Source organism: Schistocerca gregaria, unplaced genomic scaffold (genome assembly GCF_023897955.1).
Source record: "Schistocerca gregaria isolate iqSchGreg1 unplaced genomic scaffold, iqSchGreg1.2 ptg000564l, whole genome shotgun sequence".
In the NCBI taxonomy this organism is placed as follows: Eukaryota; Metazoa; Arthropoda; class Insecta; order Orthoptera; family Acrididae; genus Schistocerca; species Schistocerca gregaria.
This window is the reverse complement of record NW_026061956.1, coordinates 209,024-223,049: the sequence shown is the minus strand read 5'-3', so window position 1 is coordinate 223,049 and position 14,026 is coordinate 209,024. Positions and strand designations below refer to the sequence as shown.

At 51.7% G+C, this 14,026-nt stretch overlaps 29 non-coding genes across 29 annotated transcripts; 23 read left to right on the top strand and 6 right to left on the bottom strand.

Moving 5' to 3' along the window:
* Positions 1-351: 351 nt before the first annotated feature.
* Trnag-ucc (transfer RNA glycine (anticodon UCC)) lies at positions 352-423 on the bottom strand. The gene has a single exon. It is a non-coding gene; the product is annotated as a tRNA-Gly (tRNA).
* A 331-nt stretch (positions 424-754) lies between these two features.
* On the top strand, positions 755-825 carry Trnag-gcc (transfer RNA glycine (anticodon GCC)). The gene has a single exon. It is a non-coding gene; the product is annotated as a tRNA-Gly (tRNA).
* A 292-nt stretch (positions 826-1,117) lies between these two features.
* Positions 1,118-1,190, top strand: Trnam-cau (transfer RNA methionine (anticodon CAU)). The gene has a single exon. It is a non-coding gene; the product is annotated as a tRNA-Met (tRNA).
* Positions 1,191-1,651: 461 nt separating this feature from the next.
* Trnae-uuc (transfer RNA glutamic acid (anticodon UUC)) lies at positions 1,652-1,723 on the top strand. The gene has a single exon. It is a non-coding gene; the product is annotated as a tRNA-Glu (tRNA).
* Positions 1,724-1,981: 258 nt separating this feature from the next.
* On the top strand, positions 1,982-2,055 carry Trnai-aau (transfer RNA isoleucine (anticodon AAU)). The gene has a single exon. It is a non-coding gene; the product is annotated as a tRNA-Ile (tRNA).
* Positions 2,056-2,788: 733 nt separating this feature from the next.
* Trnag-ucc (transfer RNA glycine (anticodon UCC)) lies at positions 2,789-2,860 on the bottom strand. The gene has a single exon. It is a non-coding gene; the product is annotated as a tRNA-Gly (tRNA).
* A 331-nt stretch (positions 2,861-3,191) lies between these two features.
* Positions 3,192-3,262, top strand: Trnag-gcc (transfer RNA glycine (anticodon GCC)). The gene has a single exon. It is a non-coding gene; the product is annotated as a tRNA-Gly (tRNA).
* Positions 3,263-3,554: 292 nt separating this feature from the next.
* Positions 3,555-3,627, top strand: Trnam-cau (transfer RNA methionine (anticodon CAU)). Its single transcript has one exon. It is a non-coding gene; the product is annotated as a tRNA-Met (tRNA).
* A 461-nt stretch (positions 3,628-4,088) lies between these two features.
* Positions 4,089-4,160, top strand: Trnae-uuc (transfer RNA glutamic acid (anticodon UUC)). Its single transcript has one exon. It is a non-coding gene; the product is annotated as a tRNA-Glu (tRNA).
* Positions 4,161-4,418: 258 nt separating this feature from the next.
* Trnai-aau (transfer RNA isoleucine (anticodon AAU)) lies at positions 4,419-4,492 on the top strand. The gene has a single exon. It is a non-coding gene; the product is annotated as a tRNA-Ile (tRNA).
* A 733-nt stretch (positions 4,493-5,225) lies between these two features.
* Positions 5,226-5,297, bottom strand: Trnag-ucc (transfer RNA glycine (anticodon UCC)). Its single transcript has one exon. It is a non-coding gene; the product is annotated as a tRNA-Gly (tRNA).
* Positions 5,298-5,628: 331 nt separating this feature from the next.
* Positions 5,629-5,699, top strand: Trnag-gcc (transfer RNA glycine (anticodon GCC)). The gene has a single exon. It is a non-coding gene; the product is annotated as a tRNA-Gly (tRNA).
* A 292-nt stretch (positions 5,700-5,991) lies between these two features.
* Positions 5,992-6,064, top strand: Trnam-cau (transfer RNA methionine (anticodon CAU)). Its single transcript has one exon. It is a non-coding gene; the product is annotated as a tRNA-Met (tRNA).
* A 461-nt stretch (positions 6,065-6,525) lies between these two features.
* On the top strand, positions 6,526-6,597 carry Trnae-uuc (transfer RNA glutamic acid (anticodon UUC)). Its single transcript has one exon. It is a non-coding gene; the product is annotated as a tRNA-Glu (tRNA).
* A 258-nt stretch (positions 6,598-6,855) lies between these two features.
* Trnai-aau (transfer RNA isoleucine (anticodon AAU)) lies at positions 6,856-6,929 on the top strand. The gene has a single exon. It is a non-coding gene; the product is annotated as a tRNA-Ile (tRNA).
* A 733-nt stretch (positions 6,930-7,662) lies between these two features.
* Trnag-ucc (transfer RNA glycine (anticodon UCC)) lies at positions 7,663-7,734 on the bottom strand. Its single transcript has one exon. It is a non-coding gene; the product is annotated as a tRNA-Gly (tRNA).
* Positions 7,735-8,065: 331 nt separating this feature from the next.
* Trnag-gcc (transfer RNA glycine (anticodon GCC)) lies at positions 8,066-8,136 on the top strand. Its single transcript has one exon. It is a non-coding gene; the product is annotated as a tRNA-Gly (tRNA).
* A 292-nt stretch (positions 8,137-8,428) lies between these two features.
* Positions 8,429-8,501, top strand: Trnam-cau (transfer RNA methionine (anticodon CAU)). Its single transcript has one exon. It is a non-coding gene; the product is annotated as a tRNA-Met (tRNA).
* Positions 8,502-8,962: 461 nt separating this feature from the next.
* Trnae-uuc (transfer RNA glutamic acid (anticodon UUC)) lies at positions 8,963-9,034 on the top strand. Its single transcript has one exon. It is a non-coding gene; the product is annotated as a tRNA-Glu (tRNA).
* A 258-nt stretch (positions 9,035-9,292) lies between these two features.
* Trnai-aau (transfer RNA isoleucine (anticodon AAU)) lies at positions 9,293-9,366 on the top strand. Its single transcript has one exon. It is a non-coding gene; the product is annotated as a tRNA-Ile (tRNA).
* Positions 9,367-10,099: 733 nt separating this feature from the next.
* Positions 10,100-10,171, bottom strand: Trnag-ucc (transfer RNA glycine (anticodon UCC)). The gene has a single exon. It is a non-coding gene; the product is annotated as a tRNA-Gly (tRNA).
* A 331-nt stretch (positions 10,172-10,502) lies between these two features.
* Positions 10,503-10,573, top strand: Trnag-gcc (transfer RNA glycine (anticodon GCC)). Its single transcript has one exon. It is a non-coding gene; the product is annotated as a tRNA-Gly (tRNA).
* Positions 10,574-10,865: 292 nt separating this feature from the next.
* Positions 10,866-10,938, top strand: Trnam-cau (transfer RNA methionine (anticodon CAU)). The gene has a single exon. It is a non-coding gene; the product is annotated as a tRNA-Met (tRNA).
* A 461-nt stretch (positions 10,939-11,399) lies between these two features.
* Positions 11,400-11,471, top strand: Trnae-uuc (transfer RNA glutamic acid (anticodon UUC)). The gene has a single exon. It is a non-coding gene; the product is annotated as a tRNA-Glu (tRNA).
* Positions 11,472-11,729: 258 nt separating this feature from the next.
* Trnai-aau (transfer RNA isoleucine (anticodon AAU)) lies at positions 11,730-11,803 on the top strand. The gene has a single exon. It is a non-coding gene; the product is annotated as a tRNA-Ile (tRNA).
* Positions 11,804-12,536: 733 nt separating this feature from the next.
* Positions 12,537-12,608, bottom strand: Trnag-ucc (transfer RNA glycine (anticodon UCC)). Its single transcript has one exon. It is a non-coding gene; the product is annotated as a tRNA-Gly (tRNA).
* Positions 12,609-12,939: 331 nt separating this feature from the next.
* Positions 12,940-13,010, top strand: Trnag-gcc (transfer RNA glycine (anticodon GCC)). Its single transcript has one exon. It is a non-coding gene; the product is annotated as a tRNA-Gly (tRNA).
* A 292-nt stretch (positions 13,011-13,302) lies between these two features.
* Positions 13,303-13,375, top strand: Trnam-cau (transfer RNA methionine (anticodon CAU)). Its single transcript has one exon. It is a non-coding gene; the product is annotated as a tRNA-Met (tRNA).
* A 461-nt stretch (positions 13,376-13,836) lies between these two features.
* Positions 13,837-13,908, top strand: Trnae-uuc (transfer RNA glutamic acid (anticodon UUC)). Its single transcript has one exon. It is a non-coding gene; the product is annotated as a tRNA-Glu (tRNA).
* The last annotated feature ends 118 nt before the right edge of the window (positions 13,909-14,026 follow it).

Here is a 14,026-nt window from a genome sequence, read left to right as displayed (position 1 = left end):
TTCAACAAAGAAAAAAAGAAATGTACTAGTAATAAAACTGAATTTGTCTGACAGAACATGTAAAATCACACAATGCACGATAACAGGCAGCAGGTCTTTACTTGAGGCATAAGTAATGTTGTGCCCGCCTCGCCATACCTCTCTCAGTCGTTTCGCGTGCTTGTCCTTCTGATATAGGCCGATTGGAGAGCGTCAGCTCTCGCGTCAGCCGAGCAAAGTCGAGACAAGTCGAGACTCAAGCGGAATCGACGCACACAATATAGGGTGGCCTGCAGCGAGTAAGAGGGGGAAAGAAACATTAATTTAAGGACGCGTGGCAAAAGTACTCATACGCAGAAGTAAAACGGAGGCTGCGGTGGCCGGGAATCGAACCCGGATCAACTGCTTGGAAGGCAACTATGCTGACCATTACACCACCACCGCACGGTTTTCTTCTGCGCACGCCCCGCTGTGTCTGCTTCGAGCCTGTCGGCGGCGGCCGAAGGTGGTCGCAGCAGTAGGCGCATTACGGGGTAGGCGAGCGCATCCAGACAGCGTCTCTACGCACATTTCGCGTCCTTTGGCAAGAGTCGTCGCGTGCGTGCGCCGCAACACTACTAAGACGATCGCGTTCGGGCGTCATTTTTAAGCAGTGCAGCGCAGGATTCAGCGTTTGTAGCATTCTCTCGAGAGGATGCCACGGCGCTGGACGGCAGTCCCACTTTCCCTTCAGACGTCTGCCGCGGAAAGCACAAGGAAGCTGCGAACTAGCTGGGCATCGGTGGTTCAGTGGTAGAATGCTCGCCTGCCACGCGGGCGGCCCGGGTTCGATTCCCGGCCGATGCATCATTTTGTTTTTCCCCGATAGTGGAGCTGCGAGTCTTTCGCACTCGAAGTGCGTGGGCCACGAGAATGGACCGCGGGATTCCGTGTGGAAACAGCCAAACACGCAGCGCGCACGTCTTCTCGTTTGGACTCCTGCGTGCTATTGTACATACTGGCGTCGGCCTAGCATCGCAAGTTGCCTGCAGCGCTGGGAATGCACGTGTAGTAACAGAAAAAATGAGCCAGCAAGTGCAGACTCTCTACCACTAGTATTTGCTACTTGCCGAGATTCCAGAAGGTTTGGCAATCACGTGCCTCGGTAGCGCAGTAGGCAGCGCGTAAGTCTCATAATCTTAAGGTCGTGAGTTCGATCCTCACCCGGGGCATTTAATTTACTTTCGTTCACAGCTGAATTGACGGCTCTGGGGTTGAGAAGGAGCAAAACAGCTTGTAGTTTGTTATCCACAAGGTTTCAACAACTCAGCGTGAAAATGCTTACTTCCCGTTATTACTAATTGCAGTTCTTTTGTGAAATTTTCAAGAAAAAATGTACTAGTACTAAAACTGAATTTCGTATGATATAACATGTAAAGTCACACAGTGTATGGCCTGCTATACCTGTATAACGACAGGCTGCAGGTCTTTACTTGCGAAATAAGTAAATAAATATTACTACTCACAGGTTTGCTTTTCCTCCTACCCCTGTAACAACGAGGCCAAAAGCAACGGACTGTGACTTTTGCCATGCGCGCCTCGGCATGGGAGCGCGAAAAGATGGTCGCAAACAGGGAAAGTGCGACACGGAAAGCCAGTGGAAGGGGTGTAAACCCCGAAAAAAGTGTGCGCGTCCGGTGTGGTCTAGTGGCTAGGATACCTGGCTTTCACCCAGGAGGCCCGGGTTCGATTCCCGGTACCGGAATGTAATTTTTTCGGAACAAATCACGACAAGTTTGGACAGAGCGAAATGCTGTTTTCACGTCCTCCTCGCGTTATAGCTACTGGTTCATAAACGTGAGCTGAAAACAGTCGAGAGAAACGGGCACGCAATGAAATTACTACGAGCAGCGGAATAAAGGGAGGAGAGACGCTGGTCCACTGTTGGACTGCTACCATAGAAATGTTACCTGTAAATACGCAGAGCTACTCCCTCTAAGTGCTGGAAGACAGTGTGCACCGAGGCCCGTTAGCTCAGTTGGTTAGAGCGTCGTGCTAATAACGCGAAGGTCGTGGGTTCGATCCCCCCACGGGCCAATACGATTTTTCTATTTAAAAAAGGCAACGCCTATTTCGGCGGGGAAGTGTGGTGACTAAGAAATCGTGTGGGAGCAGATAGGGGACCCGAAAGCGACTTGTCGGGACGCACTAAAACACTTCACAGGTCACAGCACGCTGAACACACTGTTTCTCGTCCGATCACCGCTACTGCGCGACGCTGGGCGTTGTCAGTGCTTGGGCGGGTGACCGCCTGCGAACACAGGGCGCTGCCGACAGTTTCAATTCGTATTTCTCTTTTCTCGTCGGTTTCGGAGCTGCAGCGCTATTCGGTCAAGGGCACTGGCGCCACGTTTTGCCTCTCGGTATGCCAAGTCGCGCCGTGCGGCCACAGTGAAAAGAAGGAGCGTGTTGTAAAATTTTCAACAAAGAAAAAAAGAAATGTACTAGTAATAAAACTGAATTTGTCTGACAGAACATGTAAAATCACACAATGCACGATAACAGGCAGCAGGTCTTTACTTGAGGCATAAGTAATGTTGTGCCCGCCTTGCCATACCTCTCTCAGTCGTTTCGCGTGCTTGTCCTTCTGATATAGGCCGATTGGAGAGCGTCAGCTCTCGCGTCAGCCGAGCAAAGTCGAGACAAGTCGAGACTCAAGCGGAATCGACGCACACAATATAGGGTGGCCTGCAGCGAGTAAGAGGGGGAAAGAAACATTAATTTAAGGACGCGTGGCAAAAGTACTCATACGCAGAAGTAAAACGGAGGCTGCGGTGGCCGGGAATCGAACCCGGATCAACTGCTTGGAAGGCAACTATGCTGACCATTACACCACCACCGCACGGTTTTCTTCTGCGCACGCCCCGCTGTGTCTGCTTCCCGCCTGTCGGCGGCGGCCGAAGGTGGTCGCAGCAGTAGGCGCATTACGGGGTAGGCGAGCGCATCCAGACAGCGTCTCTACGCACATTTCGCGTCCTTTGGCAAGAGTCGTCGCGTGCGTGCGCCGCAACACTACTAAGACGATCGCGTTCGGGCGTCATTTTTAAGCAGTGCAGCGCAGGATTCAGCGTTTGTAGCATTCTCTCGAGAGGATGCCACGGCGCTGGACGGCAGTCCCACTTTCCCTTCAGACGTCTGCCGCGGAAAGCACAAGGAAGCTGCGAACTAGCTGGGCATCGGTGGTTCAGTGGTAGAATGCTCGCCTGCCACGCGGGCGGCCCGGGTTCGATTCCCGGCCGATGCATCATTTTGTTTTTCCCCGATAGTGGAGCTGCGAGTCTTTCGCACTCGAAGTGCGTGGGCCACGAGAATGGACCGCGGGATTCCGTGTGGAAACAGCCAAACACGCAGCGCGCACGTCTTCTCGTTTGGACTCCTGCGTGCTATTGTACATACTGGCGTCGGCCTAGCATCGCAAGTTGCCTGCAGCGCTGGGAATGCACGTGTAGTAACAGAAAAAATGAGCCAGCAAGTGCAGACTCTCTACCACTAGTATTTGCTACTTGCCGAGATTCCAGAAGGTTTGGCAATCACGTGCCTCGGTAGCGCAGTAGGCAGCGCGTAAGTCTCATAATCTTAAGGTCGTGAGTTCGATCCTCACCCGGGGCATTTAATTTACTTTCGTTCACAGCTGAATTGACGGCTCTGGGGTTGAGAAGGAGCAAAACAGCTTGTAGTTTGTTATCCACAAGGTTTCAACAACTCAGCGTGAAAATGCTTACTTCCCGTTATTACTAATTGCAGTTCTTTTGTGAAATTTTCAAGAAAAAATGTACTAGTACTAAAACTGAATTTCGTATGATATAACATGTAAAGTCACACAGTGTATGGCCTGCTATACCTGTATAACGACAGGCTGCAGGTCTTTACTTGCGAAATAAGTAAATAAATATTACTACTCACAGGTTTGCTTTTCCTCCTACCCCTGTAACAACGAGGCCAAAAGCAACGGACTGTGACTTTTGCCATGCGCGCCTCGGCATGGGAGCGCGAAAAGATGGTCGCAAACAGGGAAAGTGCGACACGGAAAGCCAGTGGAGGGGGTGTAAACCCCGAAAAAAGTGTGCGCGTCCGGTGTGGTCTAGTGGCTAGGATACCTGGCTTTCACCCAGGAGGCCCGGGTTCGATTCCCGGTACCGGAATGTAATTTTTTCGGAACAAATCACGACAAGTTTGGACAGAGCGAAATGCTGTTTTCACGTCCTCCTCGCGTTATAGCTACTGGTTCATAAACGTGAGCTGAAAACAGTCGAGAGAAACGGGCACGCAATGAAATTACTACGAGCAGCGGAATAAAGGGAGGAGAGACGCTGGTCCACTGTTGGACTGCTACCATAGAAATGTTACCTGTAAATACGCAGAGCTACTCCCTCTAAGTGCTGGAAGACAGTGTGCACCGAGGCCCGTTAGCTCAGTTGGTTAGAGCGTCGTGCTAATAACGCGAAGGTCGTGGGTTCGATCCCCCCACGGGCCAATACGATTTTTCTATTTCAAAAAGGCAACGCCTATTTCGGCGGGGAAGTGTGGTGACTAAGAAATCGTGTGGGAGCAGATAGGGGACCCGAAAGCGACTTGTCGGGACGCGCTAAAACACTTCACAGGTCACAGCACGCTGAACACACTGTTTCTCGTCCGATCACCGCTACTGCGCGACGCTGGGCGTTGTCAGTGCTTGGGCGGGTGACCGCCTGCGAACACAGGGCGCTGCCGACAGTTTCAATTCGTATTTCTCTTTTCTCGTCGGTTTCGGAGCTGCAGCGCTATTCGGTCAAGGGCACTGGCGCCACGTTTTGCCTCTCGGTATGCCAAGTCGCGCCGTGCGGCCACAGTGAAAAGAAGGAGCGTGTTGTAAAATTTTCAACAAAGAAAAAAAGAAATGTACTAGTAATAAAACTGAATTTGTCTGACAGAACATGTAAAATCACACAATGCACGATAACAGGCAGCAGGTCTTTACTTGAGGCATAAGTAATGTTGTGCCCGCCTCGCCATACCTCTCTCAGTCGTTTCGCGTGCTTGTCCTTCTGATATAGGCCGATTGGAGAGCGTCAGCTCTCGCGTCAGCCGAGCAAAGTCGAGACAAGTCGAGACTCAAGCGGAATCGACGCACACAATATAGGGTGGCCTGCAGCGAGTAAGAGGGGGAAAGAAACATTAATTTAAGGACGCGTGGCAAAAGTACTCATACGCAGAAGTAAAACGGAGGCTGCGGTGGCCGGGAATCGAACCCGGATCAACTGCTTGGAAGGCAACTATGCTGACCATTACACCACCACCGCACGGTTTTCTTCTGCGCACGCCCCGCTGTGTCTGCTTCGAGCCTGTCGGCGGCGGCCGAAGGTGGTCGCAGCAGTAGGCGCATTACGGGGTAGGCGAGCGCATCCAGACAGCGTCTCTACGCACATTTCGCGTCCTTTGGCAAGAGTCGTCGCGTGCGTGCGCCGCAACACTACTAAGACGATCGCGTTCGGGCGTCATTTTTAAGCAGTGCAGCGCAGGATTCAGCGTTTGTAGCATTCTCTCGAGAGGATGCCACGGCGCTGGACGGCAGTCCCACTTTCCCTTCAGACGTCTGCCGCGGAAAGCACAAGGAAGCTGCGAACTAGCTGGGCATCGGTGGTTCAGTGGTAGAATGCTCGCCTGCCACGCGGGCGGCCCGGGTTCGATTCCCGGCCGATGCATCATTTTGTTTTTCCCCGATAGTGGAGCTGCGAGTCTTTCGCACTCGAAGTGCGTGGGCCACGAGAATGGACCGCGGGATTCCGTGTGGAAACAGCCAAACACGCAGCGCGCACGTCTTCTCGTTTGGACTCCTGCGTGCTATTGTACATACTGGCGTCGGCCTAGCATCGCAAGTTGCCTGCAGCGCTGGGAATGCACGTGTAGTAACAGAAAAAATGAGCCAGCAAGTGCAGACTCTCTACCACTAGTATTTGCTACTTGCCGAGATTCCAGAAGGTTTGGCAATCACGTGCCTCGGTAGCGCAGTAGGCAGCGCGTAAGTCTCATAATCTTAAGGTCGTGAGTTCGATCCTCACCCGGGGCATTTAATTTACTTTCGTTCACAGCTGAATTGACGGCTCTGGGGTTGAGAAGGAGCAAAACAGCTTGTAGTTTGTTATCCACAAGGTTTCAACAACTCAGCGTGAAAATGCTTACTTCCCGTTATTACTAATTGCAGTTCTTTTGTGAAATTTTCAAGAAAAAATGTACTAGTACTAAAACTGAATTTCGTATGATATAACATGTAAAGTCACACAGTGTATGGCCTGCTATACCTGTATAACGACAGGCTGCAGGTCTTTACTTGCGAAATAAGTAAATAAATATTACTACTCACAGGTTTGCTTTTCCTCCTACCCCTGTAACAACGAGGCCAAAAGCAACGGACTGTGACTTTTGCCATGCGCGCCTCGGCATGGGAGCGCGAAAAGATGGTCGCAAACAGGGAAAGTGCGACACGGAAAGCCAGTGGAGGGGGTGTAAACCCCGAAAAAAGTGTGCGCGTCCGGTGTGGTCTAGTGGCTAGGATACCTGGCTTTCACCCAGGAGGCCCGGGTTCGATTCCCGGTACCGGAATGTAATTTTTTCGGAACAAATCACGACAAGTTTGGACAGAGCGAAATGCTGTTTTCACGTCCTCCTCGCGTTATAGCTACTGGTTCATAAACGTGAGCTGAAAACAGTCGAGAGAAACGGGCACGCAATGAAATTACTACGAGCAGCGGAATAAAGGGAGGAGAGACGCTGGTCCACTGTTGGACTGCTACCATAGAAATGTTACCTGTAAATACGCAGAGCTACTCCCTCTAAGTGCTGGAAGACAGTGTGCACCGAGGCCCGTTAGCTCAGTTGGTTAGAGCGTCGTGCTAATAACGCGAAGGTCGTGGGTTCGATCCCCCCACGGGCCAATACGATTTTTCTATTTCAAAAAGGCAACGCCTATTTCGGCGGGGAAGTGTGGTGACTAAGAAATCGTGTGGGAGCAGATAGGGGACCCGAAAGCGACTTGTCGGGACGCGCTAAAACACTTCACAGGTCACAGCACGCTGAACACACTGTTTCTCGTCCGATCACCGCTACTGCGCGACGCTGGGCGTTGTCAGTGCTTGGGCGGGTGACCGCCTGCGAACACAGGGCGCTGCCGACAGTTTCAATTCGTATTTCTCTTTTCTCGTCGGTTTCGGAGCTGCAGCGCTATTCGGTCAAGGGCACTGGCGCCACGTTTTGCCTCTCGGTATGCCAAGTCGCGCCGTGCGGCCACAGTGAAAAGAAGGAGCGTGTTGTAAAATTTTCAACAAAGAAAAAAAGAAATGTACTAGTAATAAAACTGAATTTGTCTGACAGAACATGTAAAATCACACAATGCACGATAACAGGCAGCAGGTCTTTACTTGAGGCATAAGTAATGTTGTGCCCGCCTCGCCATACCTCTCTCAGTCGTTTCGCGTGCTTGTCCTTCTGATATAGGCCGATTGGAGAGCGTCAGCTCTCGCGTCAGCCGAGCAAAGTCGAGACAAGTCGAGACTCAAGCGGAATCGACGCACACAATATAGGGTGGCCTGCAGCGAGTAAGAGGGGGAAAGAAACATTAATTTAAGGACGCGTGGCAAAAGTACTCATACGCAGAAGTAAAACGGAGGCTGCGGTGGCCGGGAATCGAACCCGGATCAACTGCTTGGAAGGCAACTATGCTGACCATTACACCACCACCGCACGGTTTTCTTCTGCGCACGCCCCGCTGTGTCTGCTTCGAGCCTGTCGGCGGCGGCCGAAGGTGGTCGCAGCAGTAGGCGCATTACGGGGTAGGCGAGCGCATCCAGACAGCGTCTCTACGCACATTTCGCGTCCTTTGGCAAGAGTCGTCGCGTGCGTGCGCCGCAACACTACTAAGACGATCGCGTTCGGGCGTCATTTTTAAGCAGTGCAGCGCAGGATTCAGCGTTTGTAGCATTCTCTCGAGAGGATGCCACGGCGCTGGACGGCAGTCCCACTTTCCCTTCAGACGTCTGCCGCGGAAAGCACAAGGAAGCTGCGAACTAGCTGGGCATCGGTGGTTCAGTGGTAGAATGCTCGCCTGCCACGCGGGCGGCCCGGGTTCGATTCCCGGCCGATGCATCATTTTGTTTTTCCCCGATAGTGGAGCTGCGAGTCTTTCGCACTCGAAGTGCGTGGGCCACGAGAATGGACCGCGGGATTCCGTGTGGAAACAGCCAAACACGCAGCGCGCACGTCTTCTCGTTTGGACTCCTGCGTGCTATTGTACATACTGGCGTCGGCCTAGCATCGCAAGTTGCCTGCAGCGCTGGGAATGCACGTGTAGTAACAGAAAAAATGAGCCAGCAAGTGCAGACTCTCTACCACTAGTATTTGCTACTTGCCGAGATTCCAGAAGGTTTGGCAATCACGTGCCTCGGTAGCGCAGTAGGCAGCGCGTAAGTCTCATAATCTTAAGGTCGTGAGTTCGATCCTCACCCGGGGCATTTAATTTACTTTCGTTCACAGCTGAATTGACGGCTCTGGGGTTGAGAAGGAGCAAAACAGCTTGTAGTTTGTTATCCACAAGGTTTCAACAACTCAGCGTGAAAATGCTTACTTCCCGTTATTACTAATTGCAGTTCTTTTGTGAAATTTTCAAGAAAAAATGTACTAGTACTAAAACTGAATTTCGTATGATATAACATGTAAAGTCACACAGTGTATGGCCTGCTATACCTGTATAACGACAGGCTGCAGGTCTTTACTTGCGAAATAAGTAAATAAATATTACTACTCACAGGTTTGCTTTTCCTCCTACCCCTGTAACAACGAGGCCAAAAGCAACGGACTGTGACTTTTGCCATGCGCGCCTCGGCATGGGAGCGCGAAAAGATGGTCGCAAACAGGGAAAGTGCGACACGGAAAGCCAGTGGAAGGGGTGTAAACCCCGAAAAAAGTGTGCGCGTCCGGTGTGGTCTAGTGGCTAGGATACCTGGCTTTCACCCAGGAGGCCCGGGTTCGATTCCCGGTACCGGAATGTAATTTTTTCGGAACAAATCACGACAAGTTTGGACAGAGCGAAATGCTGTTTTCACGTCCTCCTCGCGTTATAGCTACTGGTTCATAAACGTGAGCTGAAAACAGTCGAGAGAAACGGGCACGCAATGAAATTACTACGAGCAGCGGAATAAAGGGAGGAGAGACGCTGGTCCACTGTTGGACTGCTACCATAGAAATGTTACCTGTAAATACGCAGAGCTACTCCCTCTAAGTGCTGGAAGACAGTGTGCACCGAGGCCCGTTAGCTCAGTTGGTTAGAGCGTCGTGCTAATAACGCGAAGGTCGTGGGTTCGATCCCCCCACGGGCCAATACGATTTTTCTATTTAAAAAAGGCAACGCCTATTTCGGCGGGGAAGTGTGGTGACTAAGAAATCGTGTGGGAGCAGATAGGGGACCCGAAAGCGACTTGTCGGGACGCGCTAAAACACTTCACAGGTCACAGCACGCTGAACACACTGTTTCTCGTCCGATCACCGCTACTGCGCGACGCTGGGCGTTGTCAGTGCTTGGGCGGGTGACCGCCTGCGAACACAGGGCGCTGCCGACAGTTTCAATTCGTATTTCTCTTTTCTCGTCGGTTTCGGAGCTGCAGCGCTATTCGGTCAAGGGCACTGGCGCCACGTTTTGCCTCTCGGTATGCCAAGTCGCGCCGTGCGGCCACAGTGAAAAGAAGGAGCGTGTTGTAAAATTTTCAACAAAGAAAAAAAGAAATGTACTAGTAATAAAACTGAATTTGTCTGACAGAACATGTAAAATCACACAATGCACGATAACAGGCAGCAGGTCTTTACTTGAGGCATAAGTAATGTTGTGCCCGCCTCGCCATACCTCTCTCAGTCGTTTCGCGTGCTTGTCCTTCTGATATAGGCCGATTGGAGAGCGTCAGCTCTCGCGTCAGCCGAGCAAAGTCGAGACAAGTCGAGACTCAAGCGGAATCGACGCACACAATATAGGGTGGCCTGCAGCGAGTAAGAGGGGGAAAGAAACATTAATTTAAGGACGCGTGGCAAAAGTACTCATACGCAGAAGTAAAACGGAGGCTGCGGTGGCCGGGAATCGAACCCGGATCAACTGCTTGGAAGGCAACTATGCTGACCATTACACCACCACCGCACGGTTTTCTTCTGCGCACGCCCCGCTGTGTCTGCTTCCCGCCTGTCGGCGGCGGCCGAAGGTGGTCGCAGCAGTAGGCGCATTACGGGGTAGGCGAGCGCATCCAGACAGCGTCTCTACGCACATTTCGCGTCCTTTGGCAAGAGTCGTCGCGTGCGTGCGCCGCAACACTACTAAGACGATCGCGTTCGGGCGTCATTTTTAAGCAGTGCAGCGCAGGATTCAGCGTTTGTAGCATTCTCTCGAGAGGATGCCACGGCGCTGGACGGCAGTCCCACTTTCCCTTCAGACGTCTGCCGCGGAAAGCACAAGGAAGCTGCGAACTAGCTGGGCATCGGTGGTTCAGTGGTAGAATGCTCGCCTGCCACGCGGGCGGCCCGGGTTCGATTCCCGGCCGATGCATCATTTTGTTTTTCCCCGATAGTGGAGCTGCGAGTCTTTCGCACTCGAAGTGCGTGGGCCACGAGAATGGACCGCGGGATTCCGTGTGGAAACAGCCAAACACGCAGCGCGCACGTCTTCTCGTTTGGACTCCTGCGTGCTATTGTACATACTGGCGTCGGCCTAGCATCGCAAGTTGCCTGCAGCGCTGGGAATGCACGTGTAGTAACAGAAAAAATGAGCCAGCAAGTGCAGACTCTCTACCACTAGTATTTGCTACTTGCCGAGATTCCAGAAGGTTTGGCAATCACGTGCCTCGGTAGCGCAGTAGGCAGCGCGTAAGTCTCATAATCTTAAGGTCGTGAGTTCGATCCTCACCCGGGGCATTTAATTTACTTTCGTTCACAGCTGAATTGACGGCTCTGGGGTTGAGAAGGAGCAAAACAGCTTGTAGTTTGTTATCCACAAGGTTTCAACAACTCAGCGTGAAAATGCTTACTTCCCGTTATTACTAATTGCAGTTCTTTTGTGAAATTTTCAAGAAAAAATGTACTAGTACTAAAACTGAATTTCGTATGATATAACATGTAAAGTCACACAGTGTATGGCCTGCTATACCTGTATAACGACAGGCTGCAGGTCTTTACTTGCGAAATAAGTAAATAAATATTACTACTCACAGGTTTGCTTTTCCTCCTACCCCTGTAACAACGAGGCCAAAAGCAACGGACTGTGACTTTTGCCATGCGCGCCTCGGCATGGGAGCGCGAAAAGATGGTCGCAAACAGGGAAAGTGCGACACGGAAAGCCAGTGGAAGGGGTGTAAACCCCGAAAAAAGTGTGCGCGTCCGGTGTGGTCTAGTGGCTAGGATACCTGGCTTTCACCCAGGAGGCCCGGGTTCGATTCCCGGTACCGGAATGTAATTTTTTCGGAACAAATCACGACAAGTTTGGACAGAGCGAAATGCTGTTTTCACGTCCTCCTCGCGTTATAGCTACTGGTTCATAAACGTGAGCTGAAAACAGTCGAGAGAAACGGGCACGCAATGAAATTACTACGAGCAGCGGAATAAAGGGAGGAGAGACGCTGGTCCACTGTTGGACTGCTACCATAGAAATGTTACCTGTAAATACGCAGAGCTACTCCCTCTAAGTGCTGGAAGACAGTGTGCACCGAGGCCCGTTAGCTCAGTTGGTTAGAGCGTCGTGCTAATAACGCGAAGGTCGTGGGTTCGATCCCCCCACGGGCCAATACGATTTTTCTATTTAAAAAAGGCAACGCCTATTTCGGCGGGGAAGTGTGGTGACTAAGAAATCGTGTGGGAGCAGATAGGGGACCCGAAAGCGACTTGTCGGGACGCGCTAAAACACTTCACAGGTCACAGCACGCTGAACACACTGTTTCTCGTCCGATCACCGCTACTGCGCGACGCTGGGCGTTGTCAGTGCTTGGGCGGGTGACCGCCTGCGAACACAGGGCGCTGCCGACAGTTTCAATTCGTATTTCTCTTTTCTCGTCGGTTTCGGAGCTGCAGCGCTATTCGGTCAAGGGCACTGGCGCCACGTTTTGCCTCTCGGTATGCCAAGTCGCGCCGTGCGGCCACAGTGAAAAGAAGGAGCGTGTTGTAAAATTTTCAACAAAGAAAAAAAGAAATGTACTAGTAATAAAACTGAATTTGTCTGACAGAACATGTAAAATCACACAATGCACGATAACAGGCAGCAGGTCTTTACTTGAGGCATAAGTAATGTTGTGCCCGCCTCGCCATACCTCTCTCAGTCGTTTCGCGTGCTTGTCCTTCTGATATAGGCCGATTGGAGAGCGTCAGCTCTCGCGTCAGCCGAGCAAAGTCGAGACAAGTCGAGACTCAAGCGGAATCGACGCACACAATATAGGGTGGCCTGCAGCGAGTAAGAGGGGGAAAGAAACATTAATTTAAGGACGCGTGGCAAAAGTACTCATACGCAGAAGTAAAACGGAGGCTGCGGTGGCCGGGAATCGAACCCGGATCAACTGCTTGGAAGGCAACTATGCTGACCATTACACCACCACCGCACGGTTTTCTTCTGCGCACGCCCCGCTGTGTCTGCTTCGAGCCTGTCGGCGGCGGCCGAAGGTGGTCGCAGCAGTAGGCGCATTACGGGGTAGGCGAGCGCATCCAGACAGCGTCTCTACGCACATTTCGCGTCCTTTGGCAAGAGTCGTCGCGTGCGTGCGCCGCAACACTACTAAGACGATCGCGTTCGGGCGTCATTTTTAAGCAGTGCAGCGCAGGATTCAGCGTTTGTAGCATTCTCTCGAGAGGATGCCACGGCGCTGGACGGCAGTCCCACTTTCCCTTCAGACGTCTGCCGCGGAAAGCACAAGGAAGCTGCGAACTAGCTGGGCATCGGTGGTTCAGTGGTAGAATGCTCGCCTGCCACGCGGGCGGCCCGGGTTCGATTCCCGGCCGATGCATCATTTTGTTTTTCCCCGATAGTGGAGCTGCGAGTCTTTCGCACTCGAAGTGCGTGGGCCACGAGAATGGACCGCGGGATTCCGTGTGGAAACAGCCAAACACGCAGCGCGCACGTCTTCTCGTTTGGACTCCTGCGTGCTATTGTACATACTGGCGTCGGCCTAGCATCGCAAGTTGCCTGCAGCGCTGGGAATGCACGTGTAGTAACAGAAAAAATGAGCCAGCAAGTGCAGACTCTCTACCACTAGTATTTGCTACTTGCCGAGATTCCAGAAGGTTTGGCAATCACGTGCCTCGGTAGCGCAGTAGGCAGCGCGTAAGTCTCATAATCTTAAGGTCGTGAGTTCGATCCTCACCCGGGGCATTTAATTTACTTTCGTTCACAGCTGAATTGACGGCTCTGGGGTTGAGAAGGAGCAAAACAGCTTGTAGTTTGTTATCCACAAGGTTTCAACAACTCAGCGTGAAAATGCTTACTTCCCGTTATTACTAATTGCAGTTCTTTTGTGAAATTTTCAAGAAAAAATGTACTAGTACTAAAACTGAATTTCGTATGATATAACATGTAAAGTCACACAGTGTATGGCCTGCTATACCTGTATAACGACAGGCTGCAGGTCTTTACTTGCGAAATAAGTAAATAAATATTACTACTCACAGGTTTGCTTTTCCTCCTACCCCTGTAACAACGAGGCCAAAAGCAACGGACTGTGACTTTTGCCATGCGCGCCTCGGCATGGGAGCGCGAAAAGATGGTCGCAAACAGGGAAAGTGCGACACGGAAAGCCAGTGGAGGGGGTGTAAACCCCGAAAAAAGTGTGCGCGTCCGGTGTGGTCTAGTGGCTAGGATACCTGGCTTTCACCCAGGAGGCCCGGGTTCGATTCCCGGTACCGGAATGTAATTTTTTCGGAACAAATCACGACAAGTTTGGACAGAGCGAAATGCTGTTTTCACGTCCTCCTCGCGTTATAGCTACTGGTTCATAAACGTGAGCTGAAAACAGTCGAGAGAAAC